The sequence below is a fragment of the Nannospalax galili genome, unplaced genomic scaffold (genome assembly GCF_000622305.1).
Source record: "Nannospalax galili isolate Female #2095 unplaced genomic scaffold, S.galili_v1.0 scaffold558, whole genome shotgun sequence".
NCBI classification, from domain to species: Eukaryota; Metazoa; Chordata; class Mammalia; order Rodentia; family Spalacidae; genus Nannospalax; species Nannospalax galili.
The window spans coordinates 1,262,807-1,270,266 of record NW_008340850.1 but is presented as its reverse complement, the minus strand read 5'-3'; the positions used below and the strand labels follow the sequence as shown (position 1 = coordinate 1,270,266).

General features: G+C 37.0%; 1 pseudogene; it reads right to left on the bottom strand.

The window, feature by feature from the left end:
- Window positions 1-208: 208 nt before the first annotated feature.
- Window positions 209-6,969, bottom strand: LOC103736374 (annotated as a pseudogene).
- Between the last annotated feature and the right edge of the window lie 491 nt (window positions 6,970-7,460).

Here is a 7,460-nt window from a genome sequence, read left to right as displayed (position 1 = left end):
AAAACACATATTAATGTAAAAATAAAATCAGGAATACTCACACAATTCAACTGAAGGAAGTAACATTCAAACAATAACAGAGTAGAATGAAAACCATGAAGCCATGAATATAATGCAACCAAAGAGGTGCAGTTTCATGTCTAAAATGGTTTCTATAACACCCCAAAGTATACAACTGCTGCAATGTATACTGTTAGATAGTTCTATTCTATAGCCCCCACAGGGCTCTTTTAATGTCCCTGTTCTTCAGACTGTAAATGAAAGGATTCAGCATAGGGGTGATCACAGTATACATTGGCGAGGCCACTGCACAGTTTTCAGGGGAATTTGACACAGCTGAACCAAGGTACACTCCAATGGCTGTTCCGTAAAATAAGCAGACAACCGACAGGTGAGACCCACAAGTGGAGAAGGCTTTACACTTTGCATCTGATGATGGGATTTTCAGAATGGCAGAAACAATTTTATAATAAGAGAAAATGATCCCTGAGGTGGGAACTAAACAAAAAATGACCACAACAAAATATGAGACTATGTTTTTGAGATGAACAATTCAGAACAAGCAAGTTAAGAAGTTGGGAAGGCTCACAAAAAGTTAGAAATTTCCATATCCTTGAAGTAAGTAAATTGCAACACAACCAAATTGTGTATCTGAGAGTCCAAAATGCTAAGCAAAAATGATATGAAAACTAAGAGTCCACAGAGGTGAGGGTTCATAATGGCTGTATAATGCAGGGGGCAACAGATGGCCACAAACCTGTCATAAGCCATCACAGTCAGAAGCATAGACTCCATACATGCAAAAAAGACGAAAAATGACATCTGTGTCAAGCAGCCCACATAAGAGATGTCTCTGCTTTGGGTCTGAATATCCCAAATCAACTTTGGGACTGTGGTGGAGATGAAACAGATGTCAGTGAAGGACAGGTTGGAGAGGAAGAAGTACATGGGGGTGTGGAGGTTGGAATCAGAGCTGACAGCCACGATGATGAGGAGGTTCCCAAGCACACTAACCAGGTACATGGAGAGGAACAGGCTGAAGAGAATAAGCTGCAGTTCTGGATCTTCTGAGAGGCTCATGAGGTGGAATGTACTATGGTTTTGTATTTCTATGTTACTTGGACATCTTTGGATAAAGAAAGTTCATTGAAAGAACAGAAACAAATAAACATGTAAAATTTTGAAGTCATCATTACAAACAAATGCTCTAAATTATGGTGCATTACTTTCAGTATGTGATAAGAGCAATGATCTAGAACACTTTCTGCATTGGTTTCTATGGATTTCATCTCACTTTATACCAACCTACTTTTGAGGAAGTTAGTTGAATAGTGCTGACATACAATGTTAGAAACTACATGTCCAGAATCACAATAAATTTTACTCTAACATTTGATATGATTCAGAGAAGGAATACCTTTTTCAAATTTAAATCATTCTAATGAAAGGAAATTAATAATCAATAGAATGTACTATATTTTCTCCTAAGAAAAAGGTACACACACATTCTTGAGCTATATTATCTATGAAGAGTATGTATGCACTTAAATTGCATTATTTGAATACTAAATCATGATTCTGCTTTTCAAAAACATTTATTAGTTTTGTTTTGTGTGTATGAATGTATTTCCTGCATGTATGTAAATGCACCTGTGTCATACAATGCCCACGGAGGTCAGAAGAGGGAGACAGATTCCCGGGGAACTGGAGTTTCAGACAGTTGTTAGCTCTCATGTGGGTGCAGGGAATTGAACCCGGGTCCTCTGCAGGAGCAGACAGTTCTCTTAACCACTGAGTCATATCTCCAGTCCCTAAAACATGATTCTTTAAAACCAGAAAATAGCTGTAAAGTTCCAGTTTTCATCCATGGGTTGCATCACTCTTGTTTCTCTTTCAAGAAATAAATCAGTCACTCAAATTCTATCTTCAAAAGTCATCTAGTAAGTTAAAGATTATTGAGGAAATGAATATATGTAACCCCATTTAATCACTACACTATGAATGCACATATCCCTATGTGGCATGATATTCCATTTATTTGGCATATTTTAGGTTATATGCAGCAATTAAATTAAGAAATAAGGGGACTGGAGAGCTGGCTCAGTTTTTAAGAGCACTGGCTGCCCTTGCAGAGGACCCAGGTTCAATTCCCAGCACCCACATGGTGGTTAACAAAGGTGTGTCTCTCCAGTTCCAAGGGAATCCAATGCCCTATTTTGACCTCTGTGGGCATTGAATGACACAAGTGCACTTATACACATACAGGCAATACCTCACACATAAAATAAAAATATCAAAATATTAAAAGATAAAAAACACTTATTTGAATTTTTGTCATTTCTGGACTTCAAAAATATTTACACACATCCTCATTATTTCTCTTTTCTACATGAATGCATTTTACTTTTTATCAAATCCTTCTTTCATTCCCATCTTCCAACTACTCCTGTGTCCCTCTCCTTTCTCTCAAAAGTTGATAAATATTATTTATATATACATAATCTCACAATATTACTGCCCTTCAAGGTGTACACCACCAATGACAAAAATTTAAAAATAATAAAACATTCAGAAACACTTTTGGCTTTTTATATTTTTTTCAAGTCATAAAATCTCACTAAAATATTTGACAGAAGAGATAGCTTTTTTTCCTTTTTAACTTAATCTTCATTTTTTTCTGTATTCTATAATAGCTGGTTAATGTTGTTGCCTATTTTCTCCTGATTAGAATCCTTTTTATTTGTAGTTAATTACAGAGCTATATAGGTATATATAACAATAATAATAAAAGAAGGCAAGAAATGAAGAGAGAGTGGGGGAGGAGTTGGAGCAGGACTTGGAGAGATGGAAATAATGTAAATGCGGTACTCATGTATGAAATTGTCAAAAATAAAATATAGTTTAAAATAGAACATGAGCTCACCAGGCAAGCTCTCAGTCCACTTTTCATTACCAGTATTTCTATTTCTAATTATTATATTTTGTCATTAGTATTTCCTGTATGCACTGCAATTTTCTTTATTTACATGAAGGAAACACTGGTTATTGATTTCCAGCTCATATTATGATTTAATTGTAGAAATGCAAAAGAGGGGCAGGGCATGGTGGCACATGCCTTTAATCCCAGCACTCTGGAGGCAGAGGAAGGCTGATCTCTGTGAGTTCAAGGCCAGCCTGGTCTACATAGTGAGTTCCAGGACAACTGGGGCTACAGGGAGACCCTGCCTCAAAAAGACCAAGAAAAAAATGCAAAAGAGAGAAGTTTAGAAGCTAATACAAATACACCTTACAGTTTCCTCATCTTTAAAATAGAAATACAAATTACCTATCCATAGAGTTTTATAAGAATAACATTCTGAGACCTTTAAAAATTATTTTTTTTAATTTTATATGTATGCGTGTATTGCCTGAATGTAAGTGCACCCGTGTGGTGCAATGCCCGTGGCAGTCAGAAGAGGCTGTCAGATCCCCTGGGACTGGCGTTATGGACATTTGTTAGCTGCCATGTGGGTGATGGGATTTGAACCCGGGTCTTCTGCAAGAACAACCAGTGTCCTTAACCTCTGAGCCATCTCTCCAGTCCCCATTTTGAGACTTTTAAATTACATAGGCTCATCTTTACCACTATCATTTACCAATGTATCTATCTGTGCACACTTAAATATTTATATATAACTGCATTCACCAAGACTTGTTTAATTAGAATTACAGATGTGAAGTTCTTTACCTGCAAGGATACAAATTATTGCCTTAGACTATTTTCCATCATTTGGGAAGTACTGTGTTAATATGAACTTACTACTGTCATCCATAACATTCACTAACCTTATTAAAACATGAAAATTAAATAATGTTTTCTTCAGAAGTACTGTTTCTTAATATGAAATTATCCTTGTAAAATTTGAGTTCTTAATTATCTCTGAATAAATCCATTCTGCTCCAAAGCAAAATAGAGGAATTAGGAGGTGTGTTCTGTTTTCAGTGTCTTCATGTTAATAAGGCTTTCTGTATCCATGAACAATTTTCATTATAAAGAACCTTACTTAGAAAGAACCTGAAACATATAAGTAGTATGTAACACAACTTATACTAAGATGTGTTAGATGTAAAATGAGCTAGATTGGATTGTCAATTGGTCCTTGTTTACCTGTGACATAGATGTATGTGCCTCAAAATAGTAGCATTAACTGAGGAAAAGACATCATCTAATTTTTCATGCTAATATGACTATGTCTCTAATAAACATTCTTTATCCCTGCTCTGTATCATTGAAAGAGAATGTTCGTGTAACAAGATGGAAGATTTGTTTGATGTCCAAAACTGCTATATATTCAATTTTATTGTAAATACCTACATTTGTCATAATAAATAAAAATCAATGATCACTTCTTACCATTTATCTCCCATCAATTCCATATTAATTAGTGGAAATGTGGAGAGCATTGCACACATGAACAATATATGCAGCACCAGTGGATAGCTTGTAAATTAGCAAAATATTACCATTGTATATTTTACATATAGAATGCTATCATGGAAATGTTCAATTTTTTTGATAAACACAGTTTTCAATGGATAGTGGAATCCAGAGTGATACGAAGCCTAAAATGTTCCTCATTTCATTCACGTTTACCTGCCTCTTTTCTTTCAGCCTCTTCTTAATTTTTCATTTCATGAAAACCTCTGCCATGATCCTTGAATAACTGAGTATAAATTTGTCTTTTGCCTATTATACGTATAAATAAGTTATTATTTCGGGGGCTCGAACCAGCGACCATTGGGAAGTGATGATTGGGGATGAGTAAGCACACTGTTCACCAGCTCACGCTGCCCCCAATACCAGGAACACTCAGGCACAACGGGGAGCCTAGTCAAGCAGGGACTCATTTATTACAGGTATTACAGAGCTTATAAAGACACCTGGAAATCTGCCCCCCACCAGGGTGTATCTTAAGGATGGTCACGTGCTGATCATGCACTCCCCAGCAGTGTGGAAATATTCTTCAGACTTTCAAAGCAAGCCAGGCTGTGCCCCCAGTAATTTCCTTTTGGACCTATGCAAGGTGGGGCCTTTAGGTCTCCACATTATTATACTTATTCCTGGGCATTATAAAGGGATGGAAATAGAGAAAATAACGTCCACAGTATGTTGAAGCCACTCTGAGTGTGGTATGATTTATCAACTGAGGAATCATTTATTTAATGTTTAACATACTTTTAAATTAATTCATTTTTTATTTTATGTTCATAGGTTTTTCCTGGGTGTGTTTAAGTGTGCCCATTTGTGCAATGCCTGCAGAGTCCAAAAGAGATAATTGGATTCCCTTGAATTGGAATTACAGACAGTAGTTAGTCTGGAAACCATACCCAGGTCCTTTGCTCTTAACTGCTGAACCAGATCTCTGGTGTTTTAAAATAGTTTTGATGTCTCATATGTATGGGAAGGACGTGGAAAACTTCAATTATATCTTGGAGTGTATGTGGGGAGGGAAAAAAGAGGGAGAGAGAGCTGTATTTATCTCCTGTATGTCTTCTCTTTTGTGTCCTTTACCTTGAGTCTATGGCTGTCCTGCACCTTGTGGAAGCAGGTAATGTCTCTTGCCCTTGGCCCCTGGAATCTACTAGGAATCCTCTTTACAAAGAGAACAGTGGACAAGATGTCTCATTCTGGAGTGGCAGGAATGTGAATCAACTGGGTGTTTTTATGTCTCAATGTTATTTTTATTGAATTTTGTGCATTCATACAACACATCTTAATCATATTTAGACACCCTCCCCATCTACATCTACCCACACCCTCAACCAGATTTCATGCATTCCGTCAATTCCTTAATATAAATTAAGGCCTATATAGTCAATTTTGTGTTCCCAGATGTCCCTCAGTGCAAGTTCATCCACTGGAGTCTAGTCAGCCTATCTAGCTGTTCCCTTAAAGAAAATCACTTCTCCCTTACCCCGCAGTAATCAGCTGCCATTAGTTCCTCAGCTAAAGTTTGGACCTGATGCTCAGTTCCCAAGTTCTATGCTAGGTTTTTGCCTGATAAGAGTTTGCATGGGTCTAATGCATGGTTTTTAAGAGAAGCAACCTGGCAGAATTCTCCTGGAAAATCATCCTGCATTCATCATCAGACATCCATGTCTTGTCTAGCTTCAACATTACCTACCTAATATTCTGGTGTATGATATATGCACAAGCTGCATTTTTTCCTTATCTTGGAAAATGACACAGGAATTGATGATTTTAAAATGTTTAGGAAGGTGGAATACAGCAAGCTGCATCAAGCACACTTGTCAGAGCATGGCATTCAGGAATAGCTAATGGAGCTGTATTTACCGTCTCCCATTTCCTGCTTCTTGTCACCATCATAGTAACAGGAACTCTTTAAAATAAAACAATTTTGTAAAACTCATTTAATTCTTTCATTAATGAGATGATTTGGAGAAATAGACATGATACTTTTGTTGCCTCACACTCATAACACTGCAAGAGTGCTTGGTGTTCAGGAGCAGGGAGGGTGCATGGAGAGATGCCTCAGCAGTTAAGAGCACTGACTTCTCTTGCAGTGGACCAGGGTTCAGTTTCCAGAACCCACATGGGGACTAACCATGGTCCTAACTCCAGTTTCAGGGGATTCAACACTCTCTTCTGGCCTCAGAGGGCATAGCACGACATGGGTACACTTACATACATGTAGACAAAACACCATTTCTGTGTTTATGGATGAAATTCTTATGGGAAATAGAACCTATGTATGAGGAAATAAACTGACTCGTCTGGTATTTTCAACACAGCAGATCACAAATTTCACACTCAGCAAAGCAGAACATTTGCAGGTTAGTCTCCACTCACTTGGCCACTCAAACCATGTGTTCCAGGGTGACAAGGAAACCATGTTTCCAAATAGCCCTTTCTCCTTCTTCATTTTTCCTCAGCACTTACTGGTTTAAGCTGATTGTCTCCTGGGTCATGACTACAGACTGAAAATATCCTGTTATGTGTCCACAAAAGACTGCAGATCCTTTCTCAGGATTCATATGAATAGAGTGTTAAATAACCTCCAGAGAAGAAGATATTATTGTGGAGAAGATACTGTGATGTCCCCACTGGACTTGAACATTCAAATTGCAGAGCTGATGGCCCCAGCTAATTATTACATTGGAGACCAAATGCCCAGAGCTCATAATTATAGAAAGTCTCATATTATCACGGTCTCTAAGAGTTCCTACTAGTAAGAATACAAAATTGAAGAATAAAAAGTCCAGTAAAGCTTTTGACTCAATATACCTATGGCAATCTCTCGTTACCATTCAAAGATTTTTGTCATTGTTTTCAATTGTATTAAAAGATCTATGTGTATTTTTCTCACCTTTCTCACATAAACAATATCTAAAGTAAATGAACTTCACTACAGCATTATATACCTAATTTATTATTTTTGAATTATTTTTCAAATAGTAAT